Source organism: Bubalus kerabau, chromosome 8 (assembly GCF_029407905.1).
Source record: "Bubalus kerabau isolate K-KA32 ecotype Philippines breed swamp buffalo chromosome 8, PCC_UOA_SB_1v2, whole genome shotgun sequence".
Classification (NCBI taxonomy): domain Eukaryota; kingdom Metazoa; phylum Chordata; class Mammalia; order Artiodactyla; family Bovidae; genus Bubalus; species Bubalus kerabau.
Genome location: NC_073631.1, coordinates 93,121,470 through 93,138,145, shown reverse-complemented (window position 1 = coordinate 93,138,145; position 16,676 = coordinate 93,121,470). Strand labels below are relative to the sequence as shown.

The 16,676-nt window shown below is 36.7% G+C and overlaps 1 pseudogene; it reads left to right on the top strand.

Annotated features, from left to right (window-relative positions):
• The first annotated feature begins 526 nt into the window (after window positions 1–526).
• LOC129658367 (elongation factor 1-alpha 1-like) lies at window positions 527–3,793 on the top strand (annotated as a pseudogene).
• Window positions 3,794–16,676: the final 12,883 nt, after the last annotated feature.

Below are 16,676 nucleotides of genomic sequence, written 5' to 3'. Positions count from 1 at the left end.
CACAAATCTGTTGATCTTAAGAAAGAGAGATGGTTGAAGTGGGCTTGACCTAATTATGTGAGCCCTTTATTTCCTGCACTTGGTTACAGAAAAGGACATCTGAAGTGTTCTCTGTCTGACCTGAAAGAAAGTAAACATCCTTGCTCTGAAATGACTGTGAGAAGTGTCTTTGGTGGAGACACGATTCAGTCTATAGCAGATGGTACATGGTAAGGAACTGCCTGTAAGCAGCTGAAAATCATCCCTGCTTGATACCTAGCAGGAAAACAACCTCAGTCCTGTAACTTCTAGGAATTAAACCCAGTAAGTTTGGAAGAGGATCCTGAGGTCTAGATGAGAAACATAAGTATGGCTTAACCCAATGATTTTAGTCAAGTGAGACCCTGAGCATAATGTTTAGCCCAGTGAGACCCAAAGAAGAATATTTTATTGTTCCCAGATTTCCTACCTACAGACATAATGAAAATAAATGATGTTTTTTAAACTGCTGAGTTTGTGGTAATTTGTTATGCAGCAAGAGAAAATAATGCATGCAGCTCATAGTTCATCAAACAGTAGTTACCCAACAGTGACAATTCTAGGTATGATGTGGTTAGAAAAACTGTAAAAGTCTTCAGAAACTTAAAGGTGGTTTTGAAAATGGAGTGGCTTCTTCCTCAATATCTCTCTCCTGATTCTTTATTCATCAAACATATGCATAATATTTTCATGGGGTTGTTACTGGGGACTGCAGTGTAAAAAAGCTATCATCTTGTACTCATGGAAATCAATATATAAAATCTATTTTGAATGATATAATATAAACAATCTTTGCTTTATAATTCATATTTTAATGTGTACGATTGCATTAGCAACCTTTCATTCCTAAACTCAATCAGTTCAATATAAAAATTAATTGTATTTAACTAACCACAGCTTATTAAAATGGAAAAACAAGAAACAGACTAATCCAGACCTTCTTTAAGTGCACCAGTCAATAATTTCTACAAAAATCTATTACGAGAGTCATTTGGACATTGGAGAAATTTTTATAACTTTAGGTGAATGAAAGCTAGCCTTGAAGAAGCTTCTGCTGCTGCTGCTAAGTTGCTTCAGTTGTGTTCGACTTTGTGTGACCCCAGAGACGGCAGCCACCAGGCTCCCCTGTCCCTGGGATTCTCCAGGCAAGAACACTGGAGTGGGTTGCCATTTCCTTCTCCAATTCATGAAAAGAAAAGTGAAAGCTACCTCTCCACAAACTTCCATTCCAATAACATTCTTAAAATTAATGCAAGAGCATTAGGAAATGTCTCTGCTTATGCCAAAAGTCATGAAAGAAAGAAATTGGACCTAGCAGTTTTTAGCAGAAGATTAGAGGGCAGAATCAGTAAATATGAATCCAACTCAGGAGACCAGCGATAAGATATGACAAACTGACCATTCTGCAGATGGTTTAGAGAGGAACCAGCTCAGATAATAATTAGAAAATGGAGAACAGGTAGGATCAGGGAAATACAAGTAACTGGGATAAAAAAGGTAGCATTTCATGCCTTCAGAATATAAAGATTTATTAATTAAAAAAAAAGTAGATGAGTAAAACCTCAAAGAGGAGGGGGTGTTTTACAAAGCTAAAGAAGCACATTAAAATGCTTCCTGTCTTACCGATGGATGGAATATCAAAAGAAGTGAATCTATTTGAAATTAATTTTACACTAATTACTATTAGAATGGTCCTTGGTTAGAGACAAGGCTTCCTTTGTCTCTTGTGGCTCAGCTGGTAAGGAATCTAACTGCAGTGCAGGAGACCTGGGTTCGATCTCTGGGTTTGGAAGGTCCCCTGGAAAAGGGAAAAGCTATATATATATATATATATATATATATATATATATACCTTCCCTCTTGAATCTCCCTCCACTGGAGAATCCCATGGACAGAGGAGCCTGGCAGGCTATAGTTCATAGGGTCGTACAGAGTCGGACATGACTGAAGGGACTTAGCACAGCACAGCAAGGACAGAGAATAAATATATTGATGTCTGATTTTCAGATAAGTAAAATGACATCAAACTTTAAAAGGTAAAGGTGTACATAGTATAAGATACCGAATTACACACTTGTAATTATAAGTATTATAGAATACTGCTGTTACTCAGATGGAAATCAAGAAAACAATAATACAAAGGAAGAACATAGGACAATAGCATATTTTCTGAAAGTTTAGAGGTAACAAAAAGTTAAGATCATATTAAACTGTAAATGTAATTCATTGGTGGTATGAATCGAAAGTGGAAATGGAAAGTATTCAAAGGAATTATTTAAATCCTCATCTTTTATAAAGAATAAATAACTTTTTTGCAACAGGTTTGCTGCCAGGACACAGGTGTCATGAAAACCGCCATTTGGGAAAGGAAGAGACCCACATCATCATTGTTGTCACTAGACATGTAGATTCAGGGAAGTCTACCATGACTGGCCATCTGATCTACAAATGTGGTGGGATTGACAAGAAAACAATTAAAAGTTCGAGAAGGAGGCTGCTGAGATGGGAAAGGGCTCCTTCATGTATGCCTGGGTCTTGGACAAACGGAAAGCTGAACGTGTGGTATCACCACTGATATGTCCCTGTAGAAATTTGAGAACCAGCAAAGACTATGTGGCCATCATTGATGTCCCAGGACACAGAGACTTCATCAAATACATGATTACAGGCACATCCCAGGCTGGATGTGCTGTCCTGATTGTTGCTGCTGGTGCTGGTGAATTTGAAGCCGGTATCTCCATGAAAGGACAGACCCGTAAGCATGTCCTTCTGGCTTTCACTCTGGATGTGAAACAACTAATTGTTGAAGTTAACAAAATGGATTCCACAAAGCCATGCTACAGCCAGAAGACATAGGAGAAAATTGTTAAGGAAGTCAGCACCTACATTAAGAAAATTGGCTACAACCCTGACACAGTAGCATTTGTGCTAATTTCTGGCTGGAATGGTGACAAGATGCTGGAGCTAAGTGCTAACATGCCATGGTTCAAGCGATGGAAAGTCACCCACATGGATGTCAATGCCAGTGGAACCATCCTGCTTGAAGCTCTGGATTGCATCCTGCCACCAGCTTGCCCAAATGACCAGCCCTAGTATTTGCCCCTCCAAGATGTCTATACAATCAGTGGCATTGGTGCTGCCCGTATGGGTTGAGTGGAGACTGGTGTTCTCATACCTGGCCTGGTAGTCACCTTTGCTCCGGCCAGTGTAACAACTGAAGTGAAGTCTGTTGAAATGAACCATAAAGCATTGAGTGAAGCCCTTCCTGGGGAGTGTGGGCTTCCATGTCAAGAATGTTTCTGTCAGAGATGTTTGTCATAACATTGTGGCTGGTGACAGCAAAAATGACCCACCAATGGAAGCATCTGGCTTCACAGCTCAGGTGATCATTTTGAACCATCCGGGCCAAATCAGTGCTGGATAGGCCCCTGTGCTGGATTGTCACACAGTTCACATTGCTTGCAAGTTTGCTGAGTTGCAGGAGGAGATTGATCATTGTTCTGGGGAAAAGCTGGAAGATGGCCCCAAACTCTTGAAATTTGGTGACGCCACCATTGTTGATATGGTTCCTGGCCAGCCCATGTGTTTTGAGAAGTTTTCTGACTATCCTCCCCTGGGCCATTTTCCTGTGTGTGACATGAGACCGACAATTGCCATGGGTGTCATCCAAGCAGTGGACAAGAAGGCAGCCGGAGCTGGCAAGGTGACCAAGTCTGCCCCAAAACTCAGAAGGCTAAATGAATATTATTCCCAATACCTGCTGCCCTGGTCTTAATCAGTGGTGGAAGAATGGTCTCAGAACTGTTTGTCTCAACTGGCCATTGAAGTTTAATAGTAAAAGACTGGTTAATGATAACAATACATCATAAAACCTTCAGAAGGAAAGGAGAATGGTTTGTGGACCATATGTTTGTGTGTGGCAGCTTTAAGTAATTAATTAATTTTTTTAATTAATTAAATTAATTTTAAAATTAATACTTTTTAATGGAAGCAACTTGACCAAAAATCTGTCACAGAGTTTGAGACCCATTAAAAAAAAAAAAGTGTGTCTGGACCTCCTGTATAGCATGGGGAACTCCACTCAGTGCTATGTAATGGTCTATATAGGAAAAGAATCTAAAAAAAGAGTGGATATATGTATAACTGATTCGCTTTGCTGTACACATGAAACTACACAACATTGTAAGTCAACTATACTCCAATAAAAAATTTAAAAATAATAATAATAAAAAGAAACCTGTGTCTTATTTTGGTCAACTTTGTAACTTCCTAGAGTATTACTTTGGAAAGAATTGTTCATAACCTATTTCTGGTGAAACCGATTTCTATTTATGGGTTTGTAGTTCTGATGGAGAAGGAAGTGGCAACCCACTCCAGTGTTCTTGCCTGGAGAATCCCAGGGACGGCGGGGCCTGGTGGGCTGCCGTCTATGGGGTCGCACAGAGTCAGACACGACTGAAGCGACTTAGCAGCAGCAGCAGCAGTTCTGAAGTGGAGCTTCAGGTTTGTTAACCTTGTGTTGAGAACTCATCTGTTTTAAGAAACATCTTGAGAAACATTGATGTAACACTTGACAGGTTAGGATAGATGAGTAAAGAATAACTTTTATATGTAAACAAGTGTGTAAGGTCAGATTCCATAGTATAAAAGTTCCTGTTGCATTTGCTTTCCTGGATCCCTCATCCTGGGGAAGCCAGCTGCCATGTCACGAGGACACTCAAAAAGCTGTGCAGAAAGGGTGACAAGCTGAGATCTCCTGCCATCAGCCAACATCAACTTGTCATTGCTTATGTCATTAGCTAGAGAAATAGAAGGACTCCAAGTGGCCCAAACTAGTTTGTTATAGCCCCAGCTAATAATAACATGATATTTTGCTACTTTTGAGCCATCACATTTATTTTCCCTCTTTGTTTTTGGACAAAACTGGGGATGACAGACACATAAGGATGCAGGAATATATGAATTCCTAAAAAAATTACCCCCCTCACCTTGACATTTACTTTGCATATGTTCCAATATAACAGTACTTAGAATTCTAGATAGTCTATGAATGAAACAAATGAAACATCTGTTAACACCCCCAAGTAATTATTTATAATTCAGAGATATCATCAATATTTTGGCAAAAATTTAAAATATATTTATGTGTGAGGTGAGTTGAGTTCAAGCAATTCTTTTGATTTTGAAAACTCCAAAATATTTATTTTCAGACATCTTCAACATAGGCTTCATGTTTTAGACTTTCACTACCTATGAAAGTAAACATTTTTACTTTGAAATTCTGGAATAGGTTTTATTTATCCTATTTGAGATAGGATAAATATTTCATCAACATTATTAAAGATTTATGAGCTCTTATAAAACAACTGGTATATAAGTGAAAATAAAATAAATCTAGGTGAATTACTTCAGATTTATTTTATTTTCACTTATATACCAGTGAATTCCCTTAGGGTCACTAAATAGTGAGAACTGAACCACTTCACCACACTAAACTACTACATTGGCATCTACAGTAAATAAATCACTGATCAGGTCATATATTTTGATTTACAGACAAACACCAATTTCTATTCCAGAAATATCACCTAAAAGCTTATGCTGAAAATTTAAAGATAAGTAAGAAACTTTTAAGAGTACCACTAACACAAAAGCTGAATCAAGTAAAGCATCATTTCCCTCATCTCCAACAGCCAATTAAACTTTGGAAACAATCCAACTTTATCCATTGTTAGTATCACTCAGTTCAGATTCAGCATCATCTCTGGATTTAGGTTCCTAGCAAGCCTTTCTATGTCTAGAAATAGCCACTGAAGAATATGGTTCAAAACATCCCTTGGATGCTTAAATATGGTCCCTGATGAAAATCCTATAATGATTGTCTATTTTCCTGATGCCTGTTTCACTGTGCATCAAATTCCTTAATATTGTAGCAAGTCCCCTTGTAACTTATAACTTAGCCTCTCACTCTCTTTCTCACAGCTTAAAATTTACTTGCAGCTACTCAATTGTGCAATGCTGCACTAATCTCAAAGAGATTACTCATTTTGCTTTCTCTTTGCCTGCAGTGCCCTTCAGTCAACCCACCCCACTAGGACATAGGTAACCTCTCCTCCTCTGTAAGACTGTAAGAGTATGAGAGTCATTGGTGTGTGTGTGTTTGTATGGGTGTGTTTGGTGTGGGAAGGGGATTTTCATTCCTTAAATTTTAAACTGTTTGTTAAATTTTTGTTTGCAGACTATGACAAGTAGATTGACTCAATATCCTTGTGCTGTCTATTTATTCATATTTAACTGTTTATTTTGCATTGTTTCATATTTGTTATTTTCCTACATATTGTTCTAGCTCTGTATGCCACTACAGCCAGGCTCCTTTCTATGTAATTACATCTCAAGACGATTATTTTGAGAGAACTAAACTAATAGCCAAAATAATTTAAGTTAAAGGTATCCTTCAGATGTTGAGAAAACTGCCCCCAGGAGCTTAGTCCTAGTGTTTATAGTATTTTGAAAATGTACAAGAAGTCCATAATGGCCCAGAAATGTGTAATGATCAAAATAATTACATTTTATTCAAAGAGAGATCTGATTTAAAATAATAAAACTTGATCCAATGCAAAATAATCACACATTATCTTTGTGATATGTTGCCTTCTTAGCAAAGGAAAAGAAACTCTACAATTTATGATACTCTTGTATCAACCTTCTCTCCGTGTCAGAAGAAAAGATGAATATACACAGTATTCCTTTATCTAATTATTTCATTGGCATCAACTATTTTACTAACTTTTCCCTTACATTTCATCTCGAATGCCTGATCTTCTCTATGATCCTATGGTCAAAAATTAAACAAATTCAAACCTAACTTGAAATTGGTTAGTCATACCTGCTCAGTTAATCTCTTAACCAACTTCATGAATATGCTGTTTCTGGTCCTGTAGGCTCTCTGAAGTTCAGAGTGTCCAAATTTATTGACTGAGACTTGAAACAACCTTTTAAGGAATTAATATTTTCTGTCCTAAAACTCCAGCAAATCAGCATTCCTTAATAGTATAATAATCCCACCTGTTCCTTAAATCTCTTCAACAATTATCCTTCAACTTTTTTTTTTTAATAAAGCCTAAACTTTTTATCAAGGTATACAAAAACCCTTTAACTATTTGTTCCTAGGCAACTTATCCAGAACTATCTTCCCTTTCTTTCACTCTCCTCACGCTCAATCCTCAGCCACACACAATGAATTCATGCTTATAAAATGCTTCTCTACATTTGCCTTTCTCCTCTCTTCTCCTCCACAAGAGAACTCCACTTACTAAACCAGAACTTCAATCTTCTTTATGATGTTTCTCCACCACAACCCCACCCCAGTCCCACCGAGGCTGCAACCTTCCTTCCTGACCTCCTGTAGCATTTTGCATAAGGCTCTAACAATGACATATTTTTATTGTGATTTTCTTCTATCAGGCTTTAATTCATTCAACTAAGTTTTACTAGACTGCCCTGTGCCATGTCCTAGAAATTCAGAGATGTAAAAAACCACCCTGTCCCAAGGAAAATATTAACAATTTAAAAATAACTATACTTCAGTAAAATTAAAAAAAAATAAAAAGCTAACAAAAAGATACACAATTATAGTCAACTATTAATTTGTATGATAGGTGTATTAGAACATGATTGAAACATCAAAAAATAATTTCTAGAGCAGATGACATTGGAGCTGAAATTTAATCATTCTTGTCTTGTCAGCAAAGACAATATCTCAATTAATATTGAATTTTGAAAAACCTGGAGTGAATAAGCAAAGTTCACAGAACACTTTACCTTTAAATATAATGTCTCTGAAAAGAAACATTATTTTATTAACTGTAATATGTTTGATCAGTGGCTATGACCTGGATGAGCTTGGGCCCATATATATCTTAAAAAAGAAAAAAGTTGCATTTATTCACAAGATCTCCATCAGGGATGAATATTTCTCAGGTTTCAGTCACTTTAAACTACTCTGATATGAGGTTAGGTAAACCTCTGATATGAGGTTTGGTAAATTGATGTTTCATTTTAACATTTGTTAGATTTACGGCATTTCATAAAATGTAAAAAGAAAAACTGGTTTATTTTTCTAATACTAATTTTAGATTCTGCCCATACGGATTCTTTTCTTACTTGATTTTTTAAAGAGAATAAATTATTCTACACACTCTCCCCCTGACTCCTCAGTTCTTCACAAGAGGCAATACATCATGACTACGAGTCACTAATTAATACTTCACAACCGAGATTGATGAACCATTGCAACTTCTCTGAAAGTACGCTAAGTTTCAGAATCTGAATTGTCATTAGTCATAAAAATACTGACATAATGATTAAGTTTAACTAGATAATTCTACCCCAATTTAAGTTTCTGGTAACATGCCAAACTCAGAATCCATTCATTTATTTAGCTGCAATCATGAATACAAGAACTGTATTCAAAAATTTTATGCTATTCAAATTGTTTCTAACACTCAACTGGTGAGTTCACCAGCTCATGACAAATAATTACATCACTTATTTATATGTTTGTCAAAGTAATATATTACCTTCCCCTGGGGAGCTCATTGTATTTCCTAGTAAACCGAAATTATGCTCTACTGTATTATACACACAACAATGAAAAGGAGAGGAGGAAAGGAGGATGTATCAGCGCAGAATGAAACAGTTAACAGTCACTAAGTCAACTTATGACCAGAAAAGTGGCTGAACAAATGTGTCACAGTAGTAGTGTATTAGCCTGTACTTCCAGAGAAATAAGATATTTATCTAGAATTTTGACAAATATATTGTGCCTTTGATGGGCTTTCCAGGTGGCACCAGTGGTAAAGAATCAGCCTGCCAATGCAGGAGAGTTCAATCCCTGGGTTGGGAAGATCCCCCAGAAGAGGAAAGGGCAACCCACTCCAGTGTTTGTGGCTGGGAAATCCCATAGACAGAAGAGCCTGGCGGGCTGCAGTTTTCAGGGTCACAAGGAGTCATTCACAACTGAACACACACCTGCACACTGTGCCTTTGATGGAATGTTTTGTTGTGATAGTTTTGCTTTTTATTCAGTATATAGTTTCACAGGACTCTGTTGAATATCTCGTGGTGATGACAATCCAAAGTGAAGTTAGGAAACTTTCTCTCACCTTCAAGAATATTTAACAGGAGCTAGGCCTTAGTCCTCTGAATAGGGATCTCTTTTTTAATCCTGTTTCTTTGATGACTAATTTGGTGAGTAGGTATGCTATATTTGAAACTTTTATTGTCCAGACCCTAGCGAAATGATTTCTGGTTCTTAAAACAGAACTGCTTTCATTTTTTAAAGGTAACAAAACTGTTAGAACACTGAAAAAATATCCTTGTGTTCACAAATACTATGTTATAATCAGTGCAAACTATTAAATTTAAATCTAAGCAAACTCCTAGACTGAATTTGGGCTAAGTTCAGTTCAGTTTAGTCACTCAGTCATGTCCGACTCTTTGTGACCCCATGAATCGCAGCACGCAAGGAAGTAGACTCAGGGATGAACAGTACAAGGATGGCTGGATCATGCTGAATTTGTCACGGTAAAATGATCATTTGGGATATATTTTATTGAAGCAGTAACAGGGTCCATTACCTCCAGGATCTGCTAATTCCACTTTAAGATTCTAAAGCAAAGTAAGGGCTAGTCCAGCTGGATCCATGTTGTTCACCGGTGGTTCTGTCTTGATTGGTGCAGTGTCTGCCATATCAAAGAATAAGCAGTTAAACACTTTCTTAGAAATACCTTCCAAAATAAAATACAAAATAAATTTCATGTCAAGAATATACTTAACTCTTTTATCTGTCTCTTTCACTCTTTTTCTTAAAATAAATTAGACATGCTATATTATTTCTTGAATATCCCAAACTACTACTTCACGTGAAAGATTTAAAAATTTTAGCCCTTCAATAATCATTTGAAATAATTTCTGTGTTAATCACTAGTTCTGACATGTAGGTTTATGCATTGTCTTTATGACAATCCAGTTGAATGGCAAGAACAGATGTGGATACTTATTTTATTATTTACAGTCTTATTTACTGCAATGGTATAAATGTGAAAATCCATCAAACTGTTGAATATTTTTGTGAATATGAAAAATTTCAGATGGTTGTGTCTGTTTGGTTCTACACCTCACTGGTATTATTTTTTTTTAATAATGATTAAGTATAGTCTGATTTACAATTAACTAAGATTATATTTTAATTGTCATTTTTTTTCTGTTTTTATGAATCTTCTTTTGGTAGTATTTACAAACATAGGACTGAAAATAGAGAGGGGGACGTCTAAAATATTAGAAAAGAAGCTAAAAGTTTAATTTTGTATAATATTTGCACTGTATCATAAAAATCTGTACAAGTACATAATACCGACTGAAGTATATAAAATATTAGGTGAGCTTCAAAGTAAAGAAGTATTGTGTCTTATTCTTTAAGTTGAAGGTTTGAAATATTCAACAATTCTGAAATTCTGATAGTATCTCATTAAAAATTTATGATGAGAATGTAAGACTAACTTTTTTTCTGTAAATTAAAAATTTGTTGCTAGGGGTATTTGTTTACAAATGTACATATCCCACTCCCTATTCCTTGTTGATTAATGGTTGTTGGCCTCACTTCTTTTTCTGTAATAAATTTCACTTTTTAAATATCTTTATATGCTGTTAGAAAAGCAATATTCATACACATACAAGCAAGTAAAGAACTTATTATCAGTTTCATTCTGTCATATATAAGACTCATGCTGAGTCATATACTTGTATGCATCTATCTGTTATGGATTAGTTAGGAAATAGCTTTTGTAATTTGCAGAATATATATATTATATTTTTATGTGTATGTTAAAAGCATAGAATGTACAACCAAAACAGCTGACTGATTATTTGGGCTTACATGTGATTATATTGGTCTTAATTTAGATAGTAACTCATTAAGCCTATTTAGCATATTAATTAATGAAAATTTTTATTCTGTTTATTTACAGAGACATTGTAGCATATTTATAATGCCCAGTAATGACATTTTTAGCAGATCCCAATAAAGCAGTCCAATTAATTTTGGCTTCTAGGAACTGAAGTAAGAATTAATTCATTTCGCTGTTTACTTGACTCTAATCTAATATTACAAATAAACAATTAGTAAGTAAAATTAAAATTTTAAATTTTGTGCAATAGTAGAATACGTAATTGCATTAATTGTACTTTAATAACAACCTCATAGAATTATAGTTTATCCTCTGATCTTAATTTAAAATAGGTTTTTACCGAGTGCTTTCTTCAACATCATCAAAGAAATTAAAGAATCAGCCCATTATTATCTTAGAGGGAAAATAAATGGAAGAACTAGAGAAAAATGATAACTAGCTTATTAATAGTTTCTAATAATATTTATTTTTAAATGATTAAAATATATTTAGTCTCAATTGTTGCCTGAGATAATTAGTTTGGTCAAAGACCAAGAATGAACCATATATAAGAAAGTTTTCTACCATTCTAATTATCTCAATTATTAATGCATACTTTTCAGTCTCTTTGTGTTTTTATTGTTTTATTGGTGATGCATTATAAAAGATGATATATGTCCTGCTGCTGCTGCTGCTAAGTCGCTTCAGTCATGTCTGACTCTGTGCGACCCCATAGATGGCAGCCTACCAGGCTCTACCGTCCCTGGGATTCTCCAGGCAAGAACACTGGAGTGGGGTGCCATTTCCTTCTCCAATGTATGAAAGTGAAAAGTGAAAGTGAAGTCGCTCAGTTGTATCCAACTCTTAGCGACCCCATGGACTGCAGCCTACCAGGCTCCTCCGTCCATGGGAGTTTCCAGGTAAGAGTACTGGAGTGGGATACCAGGGCCTTCTCTGGATATATGTCCTAATAACCTCCTATTCACTCCTAAGAAAGTGATCCCTTACACTATATAGTATTAACAGGAAATAGTTGAACACAGGACACTCAATATCATGAAAACTTTCAATCCATTTAAATTCTATTTTATGATGGTTTGAGTCAAGAATACAACTACCTAATTCTTACACCATTTGTTGGATAATTCATCCTTTCAATAAAATATTGCATTCAGCACTTTAAGACATTTTGTTGACACAGTTCTATTTATCACTCTAAGTTTTATGATAACCACAAATTTTGATTATCCTAGATTTGGAACATATTGCAATCACTTTTATATCTTCATTATTCTACAGTAAAAAATGGTCTTGTGTTTATGTATTTCCAGATGAATTCAACATCATTTTTACAAATTTTCCTTCAAAAATTATCATCAAAATTTCATTAAATCTGATCATTTATTTTCCCTCAAATTAACATATTCATATTCCCTTCAAGGAAGACAGTATGTCTCTCCATTTTTAATGCCTTTGTTCTTTCTTAGAAGTTTTCTTTACGTTTCCTCATAATAATCTTCAGCGTGACCAGTAAGCATCTCTGTCATCTGACATGACACAATCCTATTTTATGACTGTTGTTGAAACTGATGATGTATAAACACATTTAAAAAAATTTTTCATATCAATTACCTTAGTGGTTATACAGACTTTTTTATCATATAATTTCTGTGATAACATCATTACAAAGTCTTTGGCTCATCTTCTCAGAAATATATGCTTCTGCAAAATATTTGCGATTTAATATACCATTTACTGGAGAAGGAAATGGCAACCCACTCCAGTATTCTCTCCTGGAAAACCAACAGATTATATCCCATGGTCCTCATGTACACAAATTTATTTTCACTGCATGCTTAGTCACTTCAATCATGTCTGACTCTTTGTGAACCTAAGTACTATATCCTGCCAGGCTCCTCTGTCCATGGAATTTTCAGGCAAATATACTGGGGTGGGTTGCCATTTCCTACTCCAGGGGATCTTCCTGACCCAGGCATCAAACTGGAGTCCCCTGCACCTCCTGCATTGCAGGTGGATGCTTTACTGCTGAGCCACCAGGGAAGACCATTAATTATTTCTAACTTATTAATGTTTTTAGTTTTATATTATACCTGACATAACTAAAATTTAAATCAACTCTAATAATTTTTTTTATTCCAGTGGTATATGCACAATATGATAATGGTATCTCCTGCCTTCTCATAATTATACCTCATACATAGTACTAGTCAGAACTTTCAAAACAAAGTTATATTGTGAGATCTTCTGGAAAACAGAAACTTCTGCATGACTGTTTTTGCTTTTGTATTTTTACCAATCTAGGCTCCTCCCATGGGACAAGCATAGGACAGCAAAATTTACCACCTCAAATTTTATTTCTTTGGTTTAAGGATCAATTTAAGCTGATTATTTTTAAGCCCCAAAAGACTCAGGACGAACATTTGACCAGATCTGCCTCTTGAGAAATTTGTATGCAGGTCAGGAAGCAACAGTTAGAACTGGACATGGAACAACAGACTGGTTCCAAATAGGAAAAGGAGTACGTCAAGGCTCTATATTGTCACCCTGTTTATTTAACATATATGCAGAGTACATCATGAGAAATGCTGGACTGGAAGAAACACAGGCTGGAATCAAGATTGCTGGGAGAAATATCAATAACCTCAGATATTCAGATGACACCACCCTTATGGCAGAAAATGAAGAGGAACTCAAAAGCCTCTTGATGAAAGTGAAAGTGGAGAGTGAAAAAGTTGGCTTAAAGCTCAACATTCAGAAAACGAAGATCATGGCATCCGGTCCCACCATTTCATGGGAAATAGATGGGGAAACAGTGGAAACAGTGTCAGACTTTATTTTTCTGGGCTCCAAAATCACTGCAGATGGTGAGTGCAGCCATGAAATTAAAAGATGCTTACTCCTTGGAAGGAAAGTTATGACCAACCTAGATAGCATATTCAAAAGCAGAGACATTACTTTGCCAACCAAGGTTCGTCTAGTCAAGGCTATGGTTTTTCCTGTGGTCATGTATGGATGTGAGAGTTGGACTGTGAAGAAGGCTGAGCACCGAAGAATTGATGCTTTTGAACTGTGGTGTTGGAGAAGACTCCTGAGAGTCCCTTGGACTGCAAGGAGATCCAGCCAGTCCATTCTGAATGAGATCAGCCCTGGGATTTCTTTGGAAGGAATGATGCTAAAGCTGGAACTCCAGTACTTTGGCCACCTCATGTGATGAGTTGACTCATTGGAAAAGACTCTGATGCTGGGAGGGATTGGGGGCAGGAGGAGAAGGGGACAACAGAGAATGAGATGGCTGGATGGCATCACTGACTCGATTGACGTGAGTTTCAGTGAACTCTGGGAGTTGGTTATGGACAGGGAGGCCTGGTGTGCTGCGATTCATGGGGTCGCAAAGAGTTGGACAAGACTGAGCGACTGATCTGATCTGATCTAGTTGCCTAGAGAATGTAGGTAAAGAGCTTTTCCCAGTAAGCTTTCTCCTACCTAGATGTGTTGACAGGGATGTACCCAGAAAAATCTGTTAAAATTCATCTCTGCATCCCATGGTCTATGCATGGTCCAGCAAACATTTGTTTGCCAAACATTTGCTGTTCAATCTCCATGAAAATTGCCTTTCTTTCCCCAACTACCCCCAACATACTCTTTTGTCTTTAGCTAAAGATGGTATTTAAGGTGAAGGCTTTGCCCATGTGGGGGAGTTAGTTTTCCAAGGTTTCCCCATGTATAGGGCTTCCCTGGTAGCTCAGCTGGTAAAGAATCTGCTTGCAATGCAGAAGACCCTGGTTCGATTCCTGGGTCTGGAAGATTTGCTGGAGAAGGTGATGGCTACCCACTCCAGTATTCTGGCCTGGGTCACAAAGAGTGGGACACGACTGAGCAACTTTCACTTCTTATTCTTCTTCCATGCATTCATTTGATCAAATTTTTGTTTGATTGTATCCTGTTAATCTGAATCACATCAACGTAATTCTTGACCAGCCAGAAGAATCTAGAAGAGCAGAGGAAAATGTATTTTTCCCCAACACAGGTTAACTATACAATTACTTAAAAAAATCTTATCTTTGTGCTTTAAACTAAAGATGATAGTCACATGCAAAAAACATTTTGAATAATGTTTATTCTAGTGCAGATGGATTTGATTGAGGAAGGAATTACCAAACACATAACTGTCTAGTATCAAAGTTATCATTTAACATAGAAAATGTAAAAGGGACCTTATCAAATTTCAATAAAATCTCTAAACATTGAACAATGAGGTGCTGGCTGGTCTTGGAGTGGATGGGGAACTTGATGAATATTCTACTAGTAACCAAGATTATGCAAATCTAAAAACTGAGACACTTATGATTATTAAATTGTCAAAAATAAAATAAAAACATAAACTCCTTGCTGATGAATGTACAGAGAAGTGCAACCTAATATTCACTGAAATTAAGAACAGAAATTGATACATACAGCTGATATTTTAGGTTATGTTAAAACATTGCTTTCTTAGCCAGGTTCCATCATTTCAATATGACTCTTGTCAAACACTAAATTCTTATCTTACTCATCTAGCAGATTCAAAACTTATATGAGCCCCAGTAGGTTTCAATACTTGTTCCAGAGCCCAATGTACATGCATACGTACTAAGTCACTGCAGGTATGTTTGATTATTTGCAACCCTATGGATGGTAGCCCACCAAGCTCCTCTGTCCATGGGATTCTCCAGGCAAGAATACTGGGGTGGGTTTCCATGCCCTCCTCCAGGGGAGCTTCCTGACCCAGGCATCTAACCCATATCTCTATGTTTCCTGCATTGGTAGGCAGGTTCTTTATCACTAATGCCACCTGGGAAGCCCCCCAGAGCCCAGCATGTGTGTTGTGTGTTTAGTCATTCAGTTGTGTTCAACTCTTTGTGACCCCATGGACTGTAGCCCACCAGGCTCCTCTGTCCATAGAATTCTCCAGGCAAAAATACTGGAGACGGTTGTGATGCTATTCTCCAGGGGATCTTCCCAACTCAGGGATCCAACCAATGGTCTCCCATATTGCAGACAGATTCTTTACCATCTGAGTTACCAGGGAAGCCCAAGAATACTAGAGTGGGTAGCCTATCTCTTCTCCAAAGGAACTTCCTGGCCCAGGAATTGAACTGGGGTCTCCTGCATTGCAGGCATATTCTTTACCAGCTGAGCTACCAGGGAAGCCCATCATAGCTTGGTAATTTCACACAATAGGGCACCATGGTTTCATGATCTTCAAATTCAAATTATCCCACAACAGTCTGACTATTCACTTTCTTTGTTAAACTTGCCATGTTATATTGCACAACCATTTTTGTCCTCAAATTCAACTTTATTCTAAATTTTCTTCTCCATTCTCATATCTTAGCAGTTGATATAACCTTTTATCCCAAAGGAAAGAATAAAATGTCAATGAGAATTACCTCAATATCTATTTATCTTAACCACAAGCATATATAATTATATATAATATAATAATATGTTATTATTATTCCCCTTTGTATCTTCAGTTCTGTGTGTGTGTTTGTGTGCACACTCAGTCATGCCCAAATCTTTGTGACCCCATGGACTGTAGCCCAGCAAGCTCTTCTGTCCCTAGGATTTTCCAGTCAAGAATACTGAAACCATTCCTGCCTCCAGGGGATCTTTGCAATCCAGGGATCAAACCCATGTCTCCTGTGGCTC